Source organism: Nuphar pumila, chromosome 1 (genome assembly GCF_984573655.1).
Source record: "Nuphar pumila chromosome 1, dmNupPumi1.hap1.1, whole genome shotgun sequence".
Lineage (NCBI taxonomy): Eukaryota > Viridiplantae > Streptophyta > Magnoliopsida > Nymphaeales > Nymphaeaceae > Nuphar > Nuphar pumila.
Genome location: NC_143249.1, coordinates 176,915,998 through 176,939,091, shown reverse-complemented (window position 1 = coordinate 176,939,091; position 23,094 = coordinate 176,915,998). Strand labels below are relative to the sequence as shown.

At 38.1% G+C, this 23,094-nt stretch overlaps 2 non-coding genes and 1 pseudogene across 2 annotated transcripts; 1 reads left to right on the top strand and 2 right to left on the bottom strand.

The window, feature by feature from the left end:
- Positions 1-2,351: 2,351 nt before the first annotated feature.
- LOC149851389 (U1 spliceosomal RNA) lies at positions 2,352-2,505 on the bottom strand (annotated as a pseudogene).
- Positions 2,506-7,026: 4,521 nt separating this feature from the next.
- Positions 7,027-7,188, bottom strand: LOC149851388 (U1 spliceosomal RNA). Its single transcript, XR_016435009.1, has one exon. It is a non-coding gene; the product is annotated as a U1 spliceosomal RNA (small nuclear RNA).
- Positions 7,189-17,572: 10,384 nt separating this feature from the next.
- LOC149851387 (U1 spliceosomal RNA) lies at positions 17,573-17,733 on the top strand. Its single transcript, XR_016435389.1, has one exon. It is a non-coding gene; the product is annotated as a U1 spliceosomal RNA (small nuclear RNA).
- The last annotated feature ends 5,361 nt before the right edge of the window (positions 17,734-23,094 follow it).

Here is a 23,094-nt window from a genome sequence, read left to right as displayed (position 1 = left end):
TGGCAAAGAAATATCATAGCCCAAACCCGATCCATAGGTTGGTTTGAGTTCGAATTGACCCATATTTTTATGCTCATATACCTAGATATTTATAGTCGGGTTCGGATAGGGTATTCAAGCAAATCAAACCCATTGACAACGAATTTAGGGATTGGCACTTGTGGGGCCCAAGGATCTTGAACAGAACAAATGTACAAAAAGCAGAAGCTCAACTCATTTGCACTGGTCAATACATAGAGTTATTGATATAACAAATAATTCAAATTCAAATTAAGATTATGATCATTGCTGGTTGATCAACGACCAAAAAAATCACGACAATCACAAAAAATATCACAAAAAATTTCAAGAATTAAGGAATTGGTGGGGGCCTCTCAAAGGCGTATATTGCAATATTTTGAAAATATCTTGATATGATTATTTACATGAATATATGATGTAGATGAATACATCGCAATTCTATCTGATTATGCAGCCTTTGTTGTTTAGAATTTAAATCATAGTCATCTAAACCAAATCTGACCTCATGTATACTAGCATTTCTCTTAAAAAATATAGAGATATATAAAAAAACATGTAAGCATATAAATAAAATTTCAACGATATAAAAAGTCTAGCAAATATTTTTATCCTGTTGATATCATGATAACAAAATATATATTCTCAAAATAGATGATATTGAAAATATTGTGTTTTTCCTTGTATAACATCTGCCTTTGAAAATATCAGCAATACTGTTGACTATCGTTTAAATGAATATTTGTGATATATTTATTCAATTGTTTTTTTTAGCTTGTTGGTTTCTGTCAAAATTTTCCATATAAAAACTCAAAAATTATAATTTAAAATATTCACAGCAGAAAAATTACTGTTTTTTAAGCTTTCGCCTCTATATATGCTCATTTGAGCAGTAATACGTTGGCACGTAAAAGCATTGATAGAACCAACACTAGAATGTGAGATATGGGCTGGATCCTGCCTAATCCAAATCCAGATTTTCTGAAGTTGATTTGGATCTGAATCGGAATCTGGATAAGATCTGATGATGTAATATCTAATTTAGATCTCAAATATATACGGCGATATTGGATCTGGCAGAGAACTAAATCAAGGTTCTTACATGTGAAATGTGCAAAGGCATCAAACTATGTCTAAATATGGGCATAGATCTGCCATGGAACATAGGTCTGAATATGATTCGAGTTCAAAAAACAATCCAATGTGTAAATCCAAAAACACTTTTGGATCTTACTTTGACGATCCATTTCCAAAACTAAAGTGACAGATTCAGATCAAAGATCAGATCCAACCCGATTCGTGTGCACCCCCTACTTAAAAGTCCAAAATTCTACAAATGACCTTTGTTACTTTAAACTTTTGTTTTTTTTTACTAGGGTATAAATGTTGCATTTTGTTACTAACAATTGGTTAAACTTTTAAGTGAAATTTGAGCTGCTAGGGTACGTCACCTTGTGTTGGGACGTTGCAGGTTCAAAACCCAATGGTATGTTGTATAATTTGCCCCAGCTTGCCTTTAAAAAAAAAGTCCTCTTCTGGTTTTTCCAGTGTTCCAAATCATGAAGAAAAAAGTGGTTATGTGTGGCCACAACGTCACAAAATCAGTATCTATGAGGGGGAAAATGCTGAGAAATTATCAGCATGTACAGAAAAAGTATAAAAATACAAACGTTAATATCAATTTTGATAATTTTAAAAATGACTGCCATTTTTAAAACATGGCAATTTATCCACCACCATCACCATGGTCACTCTAAACTAGGGATGGCAGTAAACCGGGGGCTCGTTTGGACCGGGGATGGAGGATATGAAATGGGGATGGAGGCAGGGATAGAGGTTTAAATCAAAACCAGTACGGGGATGGAGGCGGGGATGGACTAACGCTTTTCTCCGCCCCAGCCCCGATCCTCGATCTCCATTAGTAAAATAACTAAAATACCTTTAGGGATGGAAGTGGACAGGGGAGAAATCGGGCCCCACCTCGTCTCGCCCCCTTTGAACCGGGGATGGATGACATGAAATGGGGATGGAGGCGGATGGTGGTTAAAATCAAAACCCGTGCAGGGATGAAGGGCAGAAATTTGAGACAGGGCAGGGTGAAGACCTTGTCCCCGCCACTGCCCCGATCCACAGCCATCCGTACTCTAAACAATACCTTAGACCCCCCTCCCCTCTTCGCCACAGCCATACAAAATCCTATTTTGAAACTATAAAACAAGAAATCATCATTCAGGAAAAAGTGTAATATAGAAAGTTAGAAACTTTGACAATGGTCATGATGCAAAATCAAGAAAAGCTTGAAGCCAAAAAAAAAATCTAAATTTTAGAGATTGGTAGGGGTCGCGCGAACTCGGTCCCCCAATGCAACAAATTATGACGTCCACTCTCCCAAATGGGGAGATGGTAGAAAGACGCTCCTCCCAAGTGCAATGGAGGCCGCCTCCGTAGGTCATCGGCCTTCTTGATCGCCGACGCCCAGGTAAGTATCATTAAGAAGATACCATCAAGCTACTTTTATAACCACTCCTTCCTCCATCTTCCTCTTCTCTGTTCGATATGAGATTATTTTTCATCACATTTTGTTGTCTTTTGTGTGCCGAATATAGAAAGGGGTTGATAAATAATAAGCTTTGCTGAGTAGGGATGGCAGTGGGCTGCGGCCGAGGTGGGGGACAAGGTCTCCACCCCCTCCCCATCACAAAATTCTGCTCTCCATTCTCACCTTCATCCTGGTACTGGTTTTGATTTTAACCTCCATCCTTGCCTTCATCCCCGGTCCAAACAGGGCAAGGTGGGGCAGGGCCCCGTTTCTCCTCGGTCCACTGCCATCCCTAAAAGTATTTTAGTTATTTTACTAATGGTGATCAGGCAGGGCGAGAGAAAGCGTAGGTCCATCCCCGCACAGGTTTTGATTTTAACCTCCATCTCCATTTTATGTCCTCCATCCCTGATCCAAACCAGACTAGGCAGGGGGGCCATTTTCACCCAGTCCACTGCCATCCCTATTAGTGAGGGAGGACTCCTCATATGCTCATACTTTCCATTTATGCCTTATATATGCTGCCAAGTAGCTCATTATGACCATTTATTATTTATTGCACCTGTAAGTTTGCTTGGAAAAAAAAAAAGTTGAGTTTGGATTTTGGAAACAAGAAAGTAAATAGGATGGAGTTTCGGGCCTTGGTCTTAACCAGATCCGACCCATATTGCCATGTTCAAGTAGTACTCATTTGAATCTGAGTCGGATTTGAAACAAACATGGTCAGGTCCACTCGGATATGTGAGAATCTGTAGACAGATTTTTGTGATTTGGTTTTGGTTAGAGTGGGACCCAACCCTATGTCATTTACCTTTTTCACGTTTAGCTTTACCGATTTTCACTGATACAATACCACGGGACTCGGATCATAACCAGATCCAAAACTTAACTGTAATGTCAAGTTAGACCCAAATATATAGCCAGTCCCACTCCTCAAAAGTCAGATACCGTGCCAGTACAAGCAGGACCAACGTATATTAATGTGACATACTTCAATCTTAAGGATGGCAGTGGCCCGGGGAAACGGGCCCTCGCCCCACGCCCCGTTTGGACCGAGGATGGAGGACATGAAATGTGGATGGAGGTTAAAATCAAAACCCGTGCGGGGATGGACTTATGCTTTATCCCGCCCTGCCTCCGATCCCCGCCTCGCTCCATCCCTGATCCTTCTTTAGGGATAGCAGTGGACCGAGGGAAAATGGGGCTCCGGCCCGCCTTGCCCCGTTTGGACCAGGGATGGAGGACATGAAACGGGAATGGAGGCAGAGATGAAGGTTAAAATCAAAACCCGTGCGGGGATGGAGGGCAGGATTTTGAGACGGAGCCGGGATGGACACCTTGTCCCCCGCCCTCACCCCTGTCCACTGCCATCCCTATTCAATCCCTATTTTCAAATGGTCGTCCAACAGATGAGACATGACATTGTAGATCTGTAATTGTGTGTGTATGTAGGGATGCCAATGGATATGATTTTATCTGATATCTGACTGAATCTAACTCAAATTAGTTGGATTCAGTAAGTCAAATTGAATTCAATTAATAATCAAATTTGAATCCAATTAATAATCAAATTCGGATTTGGTTTTTAGTTTCGCTACTAATCCGATGCATATCTGGATTTGGCAGATATCTGAATCCAGTCACTTGCAAAAAATCAACTTTTCTCTATCCGAATCCGAGTACCATTTTCATTAGCCAATTTCGGATACGTCGGATCTGGTAATAGCCACATCCGACCCAAATCAGAACCATAATACATCTTTGTGTAAGTCATGACCTCATTGGTCTCCATTCTGGAAAGGACACCTGAATTGATGTCCCAACAGGTCATGAGCTATAATGAAGTTCTTTTCTTCTCTCACAAAATGGTTATCCGCAACTCTATAGGGTCAGGGTTTTGGTGATAAAGGAGGTCCAATTAGAATTTAGTCAGACTCAATGGGTTCGATTAATATATGGAGCTGGGTATAATTTGTTAATTTTCATACCAAACCTGGGTTCGATCCAGGTCTCGATTAAGATCCATGAATTTTCAATGTGAAAAAAAAAATAAAAAAATATATATTATCTTACTGGATATGGACCAGGTCTGCTTCATGAAATCCTTATAGGAATCAAGTATGATTTTTCTTATAGTGGACCTGATCATACCCGTGTCCAGACTTGGTACCAGCACTTCAAAGACAGATCACCTGGGTCCGAACCAGATCTGACCCATTTACACCCCTACTTTGGCACAAGCAAATGTAACAAATCTTGTCCCCCAAATGTAACAATATCTCATGATATCTTGAATGCTCTTGTTTTTCTTAGGAAAGTCTAGAAAAATATATCCGCACATGTAAAAATTCGAAAAAAAAGGTATATAAAATACAAAAAATAAAAATAAAAATAAAAATAAATAGCATAAACGTTACTCCATTATCGTGTTAACTTTAGGCTAAAATTATGATTTTTAAAATATCAATGATATTTGTGACATAGGCTCCTATCGTGCCTAGATGCGAACCATCATCAGACAAATTTTTCACTGACCTTAAGGCTGGGCCTCTTTTCGTGCGTGGTTGGGTTAGGCCAGGATCACTCAGGCATATGTGCATCAAATTTTTTGGATCAAGGCCCAAGTACACCGCCCAATGTTCGCAACTTTGTAAAACATTATCTAAAACGAATCACTAGAATATGAGAACTAATGTGTGAACCACTATTTTCATGGATTTTTTGTTCTTTTCTCTTGAATCTAACCATGTGAATGTGATCAACATGCATGGATTTATAAGAATCATGTCTTAGAATCATCGGATTTTGATGCATAAACATGATTTTTTTTAAAGTTTTAAAATCAATGGCCGATAATCTTCATAAATATTCAAGCATTCAAAAATCACAGTTTTTCATCGAAAATACATGATCCAGATCCAATGGTTGATTCATAGCGAATTCACCATGCCAATCACATTCACGTGGTTGAATTTGCAAAAAAAGTGTTAGAAATGCCCACATTTCTAATTCTCAAATTTCAGTTCTCAAATTCTAGTAGACCTCAAAGAGTAACCTATAATAACTAATTCTCCTCAATGCCCATTAGTAGAGCTACACAACGAACCAAGCTAGTTGGAACTCGGGTCAGACTTGTCTGAATAAGTAAATGAGTCGAGCTTGATTAATCTCGGCTAACGGAGTCATATGGTGGCTAGTTGTAGGTAGGGGTGGCAAAACCTGACACGACCCGTCAACCCGCCTCTTAGGCGGGTTTGGGTTGGGCTTAAACTAACCTGTTTAATAAACGGGTCGACCTGCCTTACCCGTTTATTAAATGGGTCGGGTTCGTGTTAGGGGTATGCCAACCCGCCAACCCGGCTGACCCGTTTAATAAACGGGTTAGGCGGGTGGGTCAACCCGCCAACCCCCCCACCAACCCGACCCGATTGCCACCCCTAGTTGCAGGACATTTAGATTTTTTGTTGAATAATAATAGAAAAAAAGGTTTTAACCAAGTGGGTAGGATGCATGTTGTCGTTTGTCTATGAGGCATGAGGTTTAAATCCTACCATTTATATGCTCATCCCATTTCTTTTTATGAACTCAATTCGGCTCAAGCCCAGCCTGGCTTGAGCTTGAACCCGAGCTAATTTTGTACACAGGGCTTTCAAGCTTGGCTCATACGAGCCAAACTTTTCGAACCTGAGCTCGGCTCGAGTCCAGCTTGTGTGCACCCCTATCCACAAGGCTTTTGCCATCTCCGCTAAGTTTGTCACCTGACATAAGATGGCCAGTTGACCACATTTGAAACCAGCAGGGTGTCCCTTGCCAGAAGGTTGAATCTAGGGGTGTCAACCGGTCGGGTTTACCCGAACTCGGCCTGGACAAAACCTTATAGGATTCGGGTACGATGACAAATAAGAAGACCCGATTAAGATCGAAGTCTGGACCCAAAGGTCCAATTAATCCGGACCTCCTGCACAGGTTTGAATTTTGACCTCCATCCCGGTTTCATGTCCTCCATTGAAACAGGGCAAGGCGGAGTGGGGCCCTATTTTTCCTCGGTCAATTGCCATCCTTAGAAGGAATGGGGAAGGTTAGGGCAGGTCAAGGCGAGAATCAGGACGGGGCGGGGAAAAGCATAAGTCCATCCCCGCACAGGTTTTGATAAGGCAAGGCAGAGCCCCGTTTCACCTCAGTCCACTGCCATCCTAAGTCACAAACTGATTTGAGATGGGCTCCTCCACGCCCGAACAGGAACTCATCTACGCCCAAAAGGGAACCCAGAAACAGAGCCATACCAAGATTTGTTAACAGAAGAACGATACATTTCACAAAATATATCACGAAAATTGAATCGGATTTATGAAGTAACCAAGATTTGTAAACAGAAGAACGATACATTTCACAAAATATATCACGAAAGTTGTATTAGGATTTATGAAGTATCATCATATCACGGAAACTTAAACGATTTTTCTAAATTGGTGGGGACCGCGCGAACGCGTATCCCCCGCTAACACAAATTATGACGTCCACTCTCCCACTTGGGGAGATGGTAGAGAAACGCTCCTCCAAAGTGCAATGGAGGCCGCCTCCCTAGGCAATCTGCCTTCTTGTTCGCCGATGCACCCCGTCCAGGTAAGTATGAATACGTTAAGCAACCCGAGAGCCTTTTGTAGCCTCTCCCCGGGCAAGTTTTTTACCATTTCTTCGATATGGGACTATTTTCTTCTTTGTGCAAGCCTCACGTTGCCACTTATTTCAGCATCAGAGACGGGCCCAAAGCCTATAAAATAATTAGATTAAGTTAAATCCAAGCCAAGTCTGTAATTTGACCAACTCGAGTTCAGGGTGGACCATTTTTGCGTTTGGCATTAAAAATGGACATTGGGTTAGCTTGAATAGTGCCGGGTAAGGGCCCAACCCAAACCCAAGCCTCACACATAAGCCCGGTCTGATTATAATGGGACCCGGGGCCTTTAGGCCCATCCAATTAATGGGTCTGGCCGTGTTGGGCCTTATGTATTTCGTAAATGCGTCAAGCCTGATTCAAGCCCATTTAGTTCGTCAGGATGGTTAGCGGTGTCAATGGGTCGTGTTTGGTTTGAAACCAGACTCGGACCTGATTTGAGATGATGGTACCTGGTCTGGACTCGGGTTTAATCTTGCCCACCATAAGAGAAACCATACCCGGATCCTATAAAGTTTATATGAAACCATACCGGTAAAATAATATTCTTTGTCTTTTTATATTGAAAATTTATGAATATTAGTCAAAACTCGGGTCAGGCCCGGTCTGGTATAAAATTTTATAAACTATACCTAGCCCTATATATTAATTGGACCCGAAGGGTCCGACCCAGATTCTAATCAGACCTTCTTATTTATCATCAAACCCTAAACCCTATAAGGTTTTGTACGGGTCTGGTCTGGGTCAAACCTTACCCATTGACACCCCTACGTTTGGGTATCCGATGTCTTCCACTGGTCGGCTATTAGCGTTGTTGATTCATGTGACATGGGTTGATAGATGCCAATATGGGTCAGTGGTTTGGATATGGATCTTTGATGAATCTAACCTAATCAAATAGTCTTGTCAGATTCAGAGCTAAATAGAAAAGGGTCAATCGTTGGATCTTCCTGGTTAATCATATATATATATATATATATATATATATATATATATATATATATATATATATACTTTATATTGTGATCAGATTCGTGTTACCAATCAGATTACGTCGACTAGGAACCCATATGCACAGTAGGTCTAATTCAATAATGCTTTACATCCAAACTGAATACATCACTAATTGAAGCACCTGCAGCAAGGAATCTATTGGTGGTATTAACTTCATTAACTTGGAATAGAATTTATTTGTTTTTACTCAGAGAAACTGCCTTTGGCTGAGAGACTTAGCCGTGTTGGCTCAGCATGCCGTACTTACGGTCTCTGTCCCTGTCGACGTAAAACTCCGACAGCTTTACCCTCGACCCCAAGGAGTCAACAAGCTTCGGCTTACGCAGGGGATGACACTCATGGGATTTGAACCTAGATTTTAGTCTTTTAGTTAGAAAAAAAATGCACAAATCAACAATGTGAGGGTCTACCGCACAAGAGAGTGGGCACCAACGGGGTGATCCCCTTGTCTGGTAGAAGCAGCTCGTGCACACGTCACCTTGTGTTGGGATGTTGCAGGTTCAAAACCCAATGGAATAGTTGTATAACTGGTAGGGTTCTACCTAACCCTAGCTTGCCTATAAAAAAAATGTAAGCCAAAAACCCAACCACGATAAGCAACATGAAAGAAATAGCCAGGCCATCAAAGCTTAAGTTGTGGTATTAATTTATTAGTAATGATAAGGTGCTCGGGAGTACCTACTCCAACCTAATAAAAACTTTAGATTTTCATTTTTCTTAAACTTTTTTTTGTTGATCAGACCCTATAGATATAACTACAAAAAAACAGTTAATTAGCGACGGAATTTAGCGACGGAGTTATATTGTCGCTACTTAGCGACGGATTAACGAGAGAAATGAATCCGTCGCTATATTTGGAGAATTTTATGAAACTAGCGACAGATTATATTCCCTCGCAAAATCCGTCGCTACGTAGCGATGAATTTTACGAGAGAATATTTTGTCGCAATAAATACAGCAGTTAGCGACGAAATTGCGACGGTTAAAATTTCGTCGCAACATAGCGACGGCCTTCATCTTAATGTGAATGTATTATAATTTATGCAATTAACGAATGATTTGAATTAATGCAATACTTGATGTGAATGATTTGAATTATTTGAATGCATTGCAATGCTTGATGTGAATGACTTGAATGCATTGTAATACTTGATGTGAATTATTTGAATGTATTGTATGACATATGTTATTTGTTAGAATATGGTTCGTGGAGGTTATAGTGGTCGCTCATCCAGTAGTAGCCAGGCCCAGCCTTCATTTTCACGGGCTCCTGTGATAGGTATATCATATAACTAATTGGATGCTTGATTAGTTCAAATGCGCATTCTGAGAATTTCTAATGTATTTTTTTACAGATGATGTTGCGCCTGTACACGGCCCACCTACACCAGTTGATCGTACAAGTCAACAACCAACACAGGAAACAGGGTCTTCTTAGGCTGGCACAAGAAGACTCATTCGAATAATGTATATCGATAATCGACCGTAAGTATTTTGTTTTCAATTATTGCATATCTTTTAAATATTTTATATTGATATTTACTGTGTAACAATTCATGTGCAGCACGAGGTTTGAGCCACAAGAAGTAGTACGGGAGATTAAGAATTCACTTCTTCAACATCTACCAGGACCAGTTGCTCAATGGAAAGAGTACCCAAAGGAGGTGTTAGACAGATTGTTGTCCTCATTCATGGTATACAGTTGTTCCTCATAGTTAATGTGTTTCATATTTAATTTATTTAAGCAATGTCTACTAACTTTCTGAAAATATTTGTAGGCTTCGAATCGCTTCGCAACTACGGTGGAAGAAAATGATGCAAGGAAGGTGTGACAGAAGGTGGCTGCCAATCGATTTGCAGACATGCTGCACACTATGAAGACTGCAGCAAAAAAAACATCTGGTGTAGTAGATGATCCATTACTGTGGAAGGGCCATGGTCCTATTACTATCAGGAGAGATTACTGGGATGAAATGTGCGATAAGTGGGCGGGAGATGCATTTAGAAATCGCTCTGCGAAGGCTGCACAAAATCGATCGAAGATGCCCGAAGCCCATCTACACACAGGTGGATCTAAGACATTTGGGAGCCACCTAAAGAAAATGGTAACTCATCCATATAAAATATTAATTTTATAAGTATTGTTGCAAACTTGTGTACTAAATCTTTTGTCATTTAACTTCGCAGGAAGCAGAAAAAGGAGGCAGTGTACCATATAAGGATGTGTTTGTAGAAACACATAAACGGAAGACCACGGGAGTCTTCGTATCAGAGAAGGCGAGAACGACAACGGTATGTATTAATTCTATTAATAATCATTGCAATATATATGCAAGTTATCATAATGTTATCATTAATTATTAATGAATACTTTAAACATTATTTTGTAGGAGGCATATGAGCAACAGATGGTAGAGCGATATGGCGATGACGCTAGTCAGCATCCATCATTTGATCCTACAGCATAGGTGATTGCAGCAGGTGAACCCAAAAAGGTCACGTGTTCGGGTTTGGGAGTAATATGAACACTTCACTAGTTATTGGTTCTTCCAGTTACGGCTCACCGACTTCTTGCGCCGACATAAGCTCCAAGCAGCCGACTATTCTTTTCGGTGATGATTTACGCGAGATCATTAATGAATCACTGAATAACTACTTCCAATACACCGTCGCCCCCTTTCTCCGAAATGAGATTAAGGCCGCTGTTCAGGATAGGGGATCTTCGATTTCAGGTCCCTCTCAGGTATAATCACATATTCAGTTTTTTGTCTGCCTTAGAACACATATGAGCATAATCGAATCACATATTCAGTTTTTTGACTGCCTAAGAACACATATGAGCATGTTATAATCACATATTCAGTTTTTTGACTGCCTTAGAGCACATATGAGCATGCTATAATAACATATAGAGTTTTTTTTATTGCATTAGAGCACATATGAACATCTATATATCATTTATGATAGAATCACATATAAAATTTTTTGCTTTGCCTGCCTTAGAGCACATATGAGCATGCTATATTCACATATTCAATTTTTTGACTGCCTTAGCACACATACGAGCATGATCGAATCACATATATAGTTTTTTGCCTGCCTTAAAGCACATCTGAGCATGATAGAATCACATATAGAGTTTTTCTAGATGCCTTAGAACACATATGAACATGCTATAATCACATATTCAATTTTTTGACTGCCTTAGCATACATATGAGCATGATAGAATCACATATATATATATATAACTTTTTGTCTGCCTTAGAGCACATATGAGCATGATAGAATCACATATAAAGTTTTTTTGACTGCATTAGAACACATATGAGCATGCTCGAATCACATATTCAGTTTTTTGCCTGCCTAAGAACACATATGAGCATGTTATAATCACATATTCAGTTTTTTGACTGCCTTAGAGTACATATGAGCATGCTATAATAACATATAGAGTTTTTTTATTGCATTAGAGCACATATGAGCATGCTATAATCACATATAAAGTTTTTTTGCCTGCCTAAGAACACATATGAGCATGATAGAATCACATATAAAGTTTTTTTGACTGCATTAGAACACATATGAGCATGCTATAATCACATATTCAGTTTTTTGACTGCTTAAGAACACATATGAGCATATTATAATCACATATTCAGTTTTTTGACTGCCATAGCACACATATGAGCATGCTATAATAACATATAGAGTTTTTTTACTGCCTTATAACACATATGAACGTGTTATATATCATTTATGATAGAATCACATATAAATTTTTTTGCTTTGCCTGCCTTAGAGCATATATGAGCATGCTATATTCACATATTCAATTTTTTTACTGCCTTAGCACACATACGAGCATGATCGAATTACATATATAGTTTTTTGCCTGCCTTAAAGCACATCTGAGCATGGTAGAATCACATATAGAGTTTTTCTAGATGCCTTAGAACACATATGAACATGCTATAATCACATATTCATTTTTTTGACTGTCTTAGCACACATATGAGCATGATAGAATCATATATATATATATATATATATATATATATATATATATATATATATATATATATATATATATATATATAAAACTTTTTGTCTGCCTTAGAGCACATATGAGCATGATAGAATCACATATAGAGTTTTTTTATTGCCTTAGATCACACATGAGCACATGATAGAATCACATATAGTGTGTAATTTATTTCATTATATTTTGTTTATCAATACTGACTGTTCTTTTCTTGTGTAGGCTGCTAGCGATAATCAGCGTAGTGGAGCTGAAGGGACAGATAAAGACAATAAACAAGAAGACGCACAAAATCTTGGCGATGATTAGAGGACTGTGTTAAAGAAGTTCTATTTTTTTTATTTTTCCTAATTGTAATTGTTGAACTGTAAATAATTAAACTTCTTAATTTTAAGGTGGAACGATTAATTGTTGTAGATTCTTGTTATATGAATTTTTTTGTGTTTTTTTTTATTTACAGGAAATATAAATTGTACAGGAAATAGAAATTGTACAGTTCTCGGTATTTAATTTTCAATTAATTTTTTTTAATTTTTTTTCGTGTTTGCGATGGATTAGCGACGGAACCAGCCGTCGCTATTCGTATTAATCTAGCGACGGCATAGCGACGGAAGTAAATCCGTCGCCAAGCCGTGGTCGTCGTTTAGTACCGGCGGATTGGCGACGGAATATAGCGCTAGTTATTCCGTCGCAATTAGCGACGGACCTGGCGACGAAATAATTCCGTCGCCAGTTAGCGTCGAAATATTCGCGACGTAAGCATACTGTCGCCTCGTTGTCGCTAATCCGTCGCTAACCATGTTAGCGACGGAATATGGTCGTCGCTAATCTACTGCTTTGTTGTAGTGTATGATATATCAGCATTGTTCAGTACAAGTTTTGGATCATGTGATTATAACATACATGTATGTTTTTTAAGACCTTTAAAAATTAAATGCCCATGTATCAAAATTTCATGACTTAAAATATCATATTTTTATGTCAAAAAAACAAGATTTCTATCAAATAAACTATGTTGAGTACATGATCATCAGGTTTAATTGAGAAGATACAACCTACAACCATGCTTTCTAGTATGTGGGAGTAAGTACTTGGGGAGCACCGTAGCATTACTCTTAATTTATAATAGGCTTTGGACCCATCTCTTATGCTGAAATAAATGGCAACGTGAGGTTTGACAAAGAAGAAAATAATCTTATATCCAAGAAATGAGATCAAACTTACCTGGGGAAAATCTATAAAATGCTCTCGAGGGTACCTTGAGTAAGTCATACTTACCTGAGCGGTGTTTATCGGCGATCAAGAAGGAACGAAAGTGGGAGAGTGGACGTCATAATTTGTGATAGCGGGGGAGACGTGTTTGTGCGGCCCCAATCAATTCCTTAAATTTTGAAATGTTTTGTGATGTAATTCCTAAATGTGATTTTTTTTTTGTGATATATGTTGTGATTATATGATTCTTGTTTGTAAAATTTATACTCTTTCCAGTAAAACCCGTTTTTAAACCATTACATGGTTCTGTTTCTGGGTGTCTCATGTTTGGGCTGGTTGAGATCATGAGTGGTGATTTTAATATCAGCCACAACTTGTGCCTAAGCCTTGGTGGTACAAAAATGCCTTTGAGAGCAGCCTAAAAGAACTCCCCATGGTGGTGATGATCCTCCCCCACCATTGATGGTGATTTTCAATATCTCCTGGGGGCGGATATTGAAAAATATCATCATTGGTAGTGATTTCCAATATCTCCTTGGGGCCGATTTTTTGGAAAATATCGTGGCGATTTTCAATATCATCTGATCTCAACTCGCAAAGAATTGAGTGAGGAGCTTCTCAAATCTGATAGGCAGTATGTGAGTACCTATGATTCTGCTTAAGAAGTTGAGGGCATTAAGCCTAGGGGTGTCAACCGGCCAGGTTTGTTTTGGAGTCAGGTGGAACTAGACCCCGGCCTAATTTGAGATGATGGTATCTCGCCGACCCCAATTGTTTTGGGATGAAGGCCTAGTTGTTGTTGTTGTTGTGGTATTGGGTCTAGAATTAGATTCAATTGGATTTACCGTAAGAGAAACCATACCCTGATCCTATAAGAATTACATGAACCAGACCTGAACCATATCTGGTCAAATATATTTTTTTATATTGAAAATTTGTGGATCTTAGTTGGAACTCAGGTTGGGCCTGAGTCTGGTATGGAATTTCACAGACCATACATGACTCCATATATTAATTCCGACCCAGACTCTAATCAGACCTCATTTATTATCAAACCCTGACCTTATAGGGTTTGGTACGGGTCAGGTCTGGGTCAAACCCTACCCATTGACACCCCTAATTAAGCATTGCATTACGTGATTTTATGCCATGATTGTCATTATTTTAGGTGATTTTAATCTGGTTTCTCCTTTGAAACTTGTTTGTGGCCATTTATTCAGGTCCTCCAAACAATGACTTTGTTTTGGAAAATCAAGATGTAATCATAGTGACACATTATTTTCAGCAAAATCCCGTTTGTCAAAAACTCACGAGAAATTTAAAAAATTTCATAAAACTTGTGTTTTTTTGGCAAAATCTCAGCAATAAATAAATAATTTCAAAATTAGAAAAAAATATTTTTTATAAGAAAATATTAATAAAAAATATTTAAAAAAATACATGATTTTTTCCTGATAAATAGTCGTTTAAAACATAAATATTGCGTTTAAATCATGGTATGTATGTTTTTTTTCATAAATCTCGCTATATTTTGAAAACCTCGCAAGAAATTGCCGTTTTAAATTTTCAGGCAATTTATTGCGATATTATTGCAAGATTTTCACAAATCTCGCGATATTTGTTACACAGGATGTAATATGCCTTGCTTGGTCTCTTTGGCTCTAAGCTGTGGGCTTTATTTACTGAAAGTTCCTGTTTGGGTGTATAATGAATAATTGCATTGAGGTGTCTTTTTTTTAGACTAAGCCAGGAAAAAAAAACATATATTGGCAATGCTCTATTTTTTTTTTAAAGGTAAGCTAGGGTTAGGCAGACCCCTAACAGTTATACAACGATACCATTGGGATTTGAACTTGCAATGTCCCAACACAAGGTGACGTGCACTAGCTGCTCCTACTAGACAAGCGAAGCCCGCTGATTGCTAGAACTCTTGTGGTCTTCCCTGCACAATGGAGAGTACACCTAGCTTCGACCTTGTAGCAAGCATTTTGACTCTTTTTCGACTCCTTAGGTACATCTTCAAGCCAATATTAGTGGTGCTAAACAATGTAGAATAGACGAGCCCAAGTCCTAAGCTCGGCTAGACCTATCAGCTTTAGTGGGTCAGACACATATGGGTTTCATATATGGTTGTTCTATTTTTATTACGTGATCCACACGCGTGCTAGCCGCAGGATTCTAGCTTATTAAAAAATCAATGGCTACAAAAATTTCAAGATTTATTGATTTAAAAAACTGTTTTTTGTCAAAAAAAAATGATATTCAAGAGTTGATTCCTATCAAGTTGACCATGTTGAATATATCTGTGAACCATATTTGATCAAAACAACATGCAAAGATCCCAATATAGGGTATGATGATGGGGATGAGTAGAAGTGAGTCGCACATGAGCGGACTAGAGTTGAACACCCTCTGCTCGTGCTCGACCGGTTTAAGCTAAATGAGCTGCTTGTGGCTTGTCTTGTCAGCTACACTAGCCGACTACAAACAAGTTCGTGATGAACCAAACCGAGCCAAGCCATGAGCTGCTCAGTTTGTTTGCCAATCCTATGTGCAGTCTAGGGTTGCAAACAGATAAAATACAATCGGACATCCAATCAAAATCCAATGTACTCAATGCATTTGGATCGGACTTGGATTTGCTTAATTAGATGGGTTTTGTTTTTAAATGTAGATCAGATTCAAAGCAGTATTTTAGGTAAGATCTAATTCGAATTCAGATCAGAATCTGATCCGATTACATGTTGTGTATGTAGGGTGTGTTTGATACGCAAGACAAATGTTGTGCAGGGAGGATGCACAACATTTGTCCTGGACTCGCACATCCCGCCAAATTCAACTGTGCAGGATGCAGCGCGTGAGCCTGGGTGATCCGGGCATGAGCCAACCATCCATGAAAAGAGGCCCAGCATTAAGGTCAGTGAAAAACTGTCACATGGATACTCCGTTTTGACTGTCATTCCGTATCCATTTGAATACTAGTCATATTGGAAACTTCACAAAAATGGTCGAATCTTCGTATCCGCAGCCGCATCCATGTGACATGGGTGAAAATTTTGTGCCGGATGTTGGTCCTGCTGCTGTATCTAATTTTTGACTAGTGGGTCCGGTTATAGATTGGGTATAACTTGACCTTATAGTGAACTTTTGGATCTGGTTATGATCCGAGAGTCCTGTGGTATCATATCCGTTGAAAATTGGTAAAGCTACAAGTGAAAAAGGTAAATGATATAGGGTTGGGTCCGACTCTAACCCAAATCTAATCACAAAAATTCGTTTACCAAATTCTATCACATGTCACAATGGACCTGACCATGTTTGTTACAAATCCGACTCAGATTCAAATGCATACTAGTTGAACATGGCAATATGGATTGGATCGGGTTAAGACCAGGGCCAGAAACTCCAACCCATTTGCTTTCTTGTTTCCAAACCCAAAGCTTTTTTTATTTTTAATTTTTTTTCCCTCAATCCAACATACAAGAGCAAGAAATAATAAACTGTTTTTATGAGCTAGACCATAGTAACAAACGTTAAAAACCGCAAAATCTTGTTTTTAAAAAACTCGTGAAAATTTGAAATTTTTTCATAAATGTCGCATTTTCCAGCAAAATCTCGCTAATAAAAACATAAATTTAAAAATATAAAAAATATTTTTTGTAATAAATTATTAGTAAAAATTATTTTAAAACAAAAATACATATTTTTCACAATAAATAGCCATTTAAAATCTAAATATCTTGTTTAAATTGCAGTATTTATGTTTTTTCATAAATCTTGTGATATTTTGAAAAACTCACAAAAAATACCGTTTTAAATTTTCAAGCAATTTCTCACGATATTATCACGAGATTTTCATAAATCTCGCGATATTTGTCACTATGAGCTGGACTTGACCGCACGTACAAGCATAAATGAAAACTGTGAGCATATGAAGCGTCCTCGGTACTTAATAACTCCTCTCTATCGATGCCACACAAAAGACAAAGAAAAATTAGTCCCATATCGAAGCGAGAGGAGAAAGATGGTGGAAGTGAGTGGTTATAAAAGAGGCTTGATGGCATGGTTTTATCATACTTACCTGGGCGGGGTCAATCGGTTATCAAGAATGCTGATGGCCTAGGGGGGCGGCCTCCATTGCACTTGGGAGGAGCGTCTCGCTACCATCTCCCCAAGTGGGAGAGTGGACGTCATAATTTGTGTCAGCGGGGGAACGCGTTCGCGCGGCCCCCACCAATCTGTGAAATTTATAAACGTTTTGTGATTATTTTCGTAATTGCGTTAATGATCATTTGTGAGTCAATCAATTTCCTATTATCTTGAATGATGATTTGTTTATTTGTATTCAAAGTTTAGAGTGGGATTGGGGTTTTGTATAGGTGTGTCAAAGTGGGGAGGGGGATATCCAGGATTCTAGATTAGGTATCAACGGGTCGGGTTTGGATTCGATCTAAGTATAACCAGACCCAGATGGGATTGGATTCGATCTAAGTATAACCAGACCCAGATCTGATTTGATGGTTGTACCCGGAAATTGGGTTCAATTGGAACAATCATAAGAGAGAGAAACCATACTCGAACCCTAATGAACCAAACCTAGAGCATACCTGGTAAAATAATTTTTTTTTTTTAATCTTTTTTACATTGAAAATCTGTGGATCTTAGGGGACGTTCCGTTTGTTTCCCACGGAACCTGAAATCTCATGTTCAACCTAACATGAGATTCTAGGCAGCCTGTGAAGGCAACCCATGAGATTTCAAATCAAATTGTTCTGATTTCAATTCTCGTCGAGTTGAGGCACCCGAAAATACCCTTAGTCGGAACTTGGGTCGAGCCGGAGTCTGGTATGAAATTTCACAAACCTAACTATAATTGTACCTTTTTACTTATCACCAAACCTTGACCTTATAGGGTTTGGTACATGTCGGGTTCGGGTCAAACCTGACCCATTGACACCCTCTAGAGGGTGACCATAGTGGTGGTGTTGAAAAATGGCTATGTTCTAAAAGTAGTTTTTAAAAAAAAAATATCAGGTTTGATATTAATGTTTGAGCTTTTGTTGTTTTATACTTTTTCTATGTATGATAATTTTCTCAACATTTTTTCCCTCATCTACACTGATTTTGTGACGTTGTGGAGAGCCATATCTAATACTTCAGCATTTCTAGTGAAACACAACCTGATTAACAAATTTTTTTTTGGTTCATGATTTGAGACACTGGAAAAACCAGAAGAGAACTTTTATTACAGTGCGTGCTTTTTGCCTAAAACTCATGTTAACTTTCACTTGAATTTTTAAACTATTGGTATTAATATAATGCACCATTTATACCCTTCCAAAAAAACCAATAGTAAGGAGCCGTTAGTGCACTTCACCTTATGTTGGGTCGTTGCAAGTTCGAATCCCTTTGGTATAGTTGTATAACTGGAAGGGTCTGCCTAACCCCTGCTTTTGCTGTCGAAAAAAACCAAAAGTCAAGTAACAAACGTCATTTGTAGAATTTTGGGCTATTAAGTAAGGGTGCAGAGGAAACGGGTTGGATCACATCTTTGATCTGGATCTAACATTTTATTTTTGGGTGTGGATCATCAAAGTAAGATCCACAAATGTATTTGGAGTGTTTTTTGAAGTTGGGTCATATTCAGATCCACGTTGCATAGTAGATCCATGTTCATATTTAGATCTACTATGATGTTTTTTGCAAATTTTACATGTCAAAACTTTGATCTATGTTCTTCTTTGCCAGATTCAATATCACCTTATATAATTTGGTTATGGCTTGGATATTACATTTATATATTTTGGATATAAAGGGCCTACCAATTTGACAAAATCTCCCATATAAAATTGTCATTTCTTAACTTTTTTAAGACATTTTTGTTTTTTTCACATGGGAAACCTGTTGAGGTTCATGCAATATATTGGTACGTTGTAGGAAGTTCACAACTTTTCAATAAAAAAAGAGATTCTACAAACATTCTCAAATACAGTACAACCTTCATGAACATAACCTGCCAACCTTACTTAAGTCAACCTTAACCCCATTATCTTAAGATAAGATCACCAAATATTAAATAAATGATAAAAAAACAAATATAAATCATCTACAACACCAACATATATATATATTTATAAAAAAAATTCTAAACAAAAAATCCAGACATATATAAATCATTCATGGCAACAACGTCAAAATGCTATAAGGTGAATTCATTGCAAAAGAGAGAGGGAACAGGGGTAATGTTCTAACAAGAAAAAAACAAAAAAAACAAAAAAAATAGCTACAATGACTTTATATATGAATCAACAAGCATAAGCAACTGGTATTTGTGAATGTTAACATACATTTGCAGATATACGTAAAGAGTATTTAGTTAAAGGAGGTTCATAGGTTTTCTTCACAAGCTAAATTTGCAAGGGTCATACTGAATTTGCAAAGGTTGAATCAAAGTGCGAATGTCGAGATCATTCACAATGGATGACTGTGAATGTCAACGAACCACTTTGAGAAATATTTAGTTAAAGAAAGTTCATGAGTTTTCCTTTCGAAGGTCATACTTTATTTGTGAAGGTCTCATCAGAGTGCGAAAGTCAGAGAGACATTAGCAACTGGTATTTGCGAATGTCTATCTCACATTTGCAGACTTTTTTGAGGAGTATTTACTTAAATGAGGTTCGTAGGTTATTTTCACAAAGGTTGTACTAATGTTTGCATAATCTCTTTTTTTATTAAATGGTTACAAAATTCTTACAACGTACCTCTATATTGTGTGAATCTCAACAACTTCACATGTACAAAAGGCATAAATGTTTTTAAAAATTTGAGAATCGATGATTTTGGATATGCATGGGGTTTCTTAAAATTGGTAGGCATTTCAGGAGGGAAGCATGCCATTTTTGCAAGGATAGTAGTCATTTTCTGATTTCTTTAGCATGATATCAACAAGATAAAATCTTGAAATATTTATTTATATGTTGGAATATTTTGTATATACAATTGATTTTTTTATATATCCTGATTCTTTATGAATTAAACAACAAAAGCGGCATAATATAATACAATTGCGATATATTAATCGTCATCCAAGTAATCATATCAGTAGTCCTATGATTCTGCTTCCGAGTTCCTATTTTGGGGTGAAGAAATAATTTGTTTGGGCAGCATATGATTTATTATGATTCTGCTTCTGAGTTCCTGTTTGGGCGTAGAGTAGAAAATAATTGGGCTCAAACATATGCCATATTTATGTCATGATTTCCGGTGGTTTTGAAATGATCTTTCTATCGTTGATTTGGGTCATGGCTCGGCTTGAACTGAGAGGGCTCTCAATGGTCACCGAGTTTGAGGTGCAGATATCGGGTCTGGAACCATTTTGGACTTGTCATAGGCATGACCAGGTCCTGGTCTGCTAAGGTAGTGAAATCAAAGCCAAGGTCATTTGAATGAGTTGTCTATTTTATTAGGGGGTCGCACCAGATCAAACCCAGTTGGCACACGGGTGTGTCCCTAGCTTTAGGAGGTGGGTCACATAAGGCAAGGTGGTCGTGGGGCCCCACTCAAGGTTAAGGGTTCCTCATAAAAAAAATGAGGATTAGATTCGGTACCCTCATGGGTATGAAACTTAGGGGTGGCAAAACCTGACCCGACCCTCCAACCCCCTCCAACCCGCCTCTTAAGCGGGTTCGGGTTGGGCTTAAATGAACCCGTTTAATAAACGGATCGACCCACCTAACCCGTTTATTAAACGGGTTGGGTTCATGTTAGGGGTATGCCAACCCGCCAACCCGGCTGACCCGTTTAATAAACGGGTTAGGCGGGCGGGTCAACCTGCCGACCCGCTAACCCGCCAACCCGTTTACCCGACCCAACCCGTTTATAAACGGGTTGGCGGGTCATGTCGGGTTACCCGTTTAATAAACGGTTCGGGTTCGGGTTGAGGTATGCTGACCCGCCAACCCGACCCGATTGCCACCCCTAATGAAACTCCCTTAGTTGGAACTCATAGCAGGTCATATTTTGACCCAATCAAACCCCATAAATGAGTTTGGCATGATCAAAATAGTAGGAATAAACTCTTGGATGTATTTTTTTTATGTAAAATCTTATATACACATTGGAGGTAAGTAAGATATCTATCGTTTCAATTTCCGATAGCAATAGAAATTAACGCAAAAATGAGCTTAACAAGTGACCTGAAAGTAGGGATGGTAGTGGACCAAGGCCCCGTCCGGTTAGTAAAATAATTAAAATATCCTTCGACTGTCCGACCTCCTTTAGGGATGACAGTAAACCGAAGAGAAACAGAGCCCCCCCCCCCCTGCCTCTTCTCATTTAGACCCTACTTCAGCATTTCCTGGGAAACACAACCTGATTAACATTTTTTTTTTTGTTCATGATTTAATACACTGGGAAAACCAGAAGAGAATTTGTATTACAGTGCTTTTTGCCTAAAACCCATGCTAACTTTCACTTGAATTTTTAACCAATTGGTATTAATATAATGCACCATTTACACCCTTCCCAAAAAACCAATAGTAAACAGCAGTTAGTGCACGTCACCTTATGTTGAGAAGTTGCAAGTTCGAATCCCTATGGTATAGTTGTATAACTGGAAGGCTCTGCCTATCCCCAGCTTTCTCTGTCGAAAAAAAAAAAAAGTCAAGTAACAAACGTCATTTGTAGAATTTTGGGCTTTTAAGTAGGGGTGCAGAGGAAACGGGTTGGATAAGATCTTTGATCTGGATCTAACACTTTATTTTTGGGTGTGGATCATCAAAGTAAGATCCACAAATGTATTTGGAGTGTTTTTTGAAGTTGGATCATATTCAGATCCATGTTCCATAGTAGATCTATGTTTATATTTAGATCTACTATGATGTTTTTGCAAATTTTACATGTCAAAACTTTGATTTTTGTTCTTCTTTGCCGGATCCAGTGTCACCATATATATTTTGGATATGGATTGGATATTACATTTATATATTTTGGATCTTAAATGCCTACCAATTTGACAAAATCTCCTGTATATTCAAAATTGTCAATTCTTAACTTTTTTAAGACAATTTTGTCTTTTGCACATGCGAACCTGTTGAGGTTCACGCGATATATTTGTACGTTGTAGGAAGTTCACAACTTTTCAATAAAAAAGAGATTCTACAAACATTCGCAAATAACCTATGAATCTCACTTAAGTCAACCTTAACCTCATTATCTCAAGACAAAACCACCAAATATTAAATAAATGATAAGAAAACAAATATAAATCATCTGCAACACACACACACACACACACACACACACACACATATATATATATATATATATATATATATGGAAAAAAAAACTCTAAACAAAAAATCAATACCAAATATTGAATAAAACAAGAGCAAAGATACATAAATCTTCAACGACAACAACCTGACACAAATACTATAAGGCCGTATTTAATATATATCTAAAAAAGCTTAAGCATGCAAGAAAACTATGTATATAGTTTGAAACTCACTTTTTGACTTAATCAAAAAACGAAAAAGTTGACAAAAAAGATGTCGCAACCTCGTCAAAATGTTGCAAGGTGAATTCATTGCAAAAG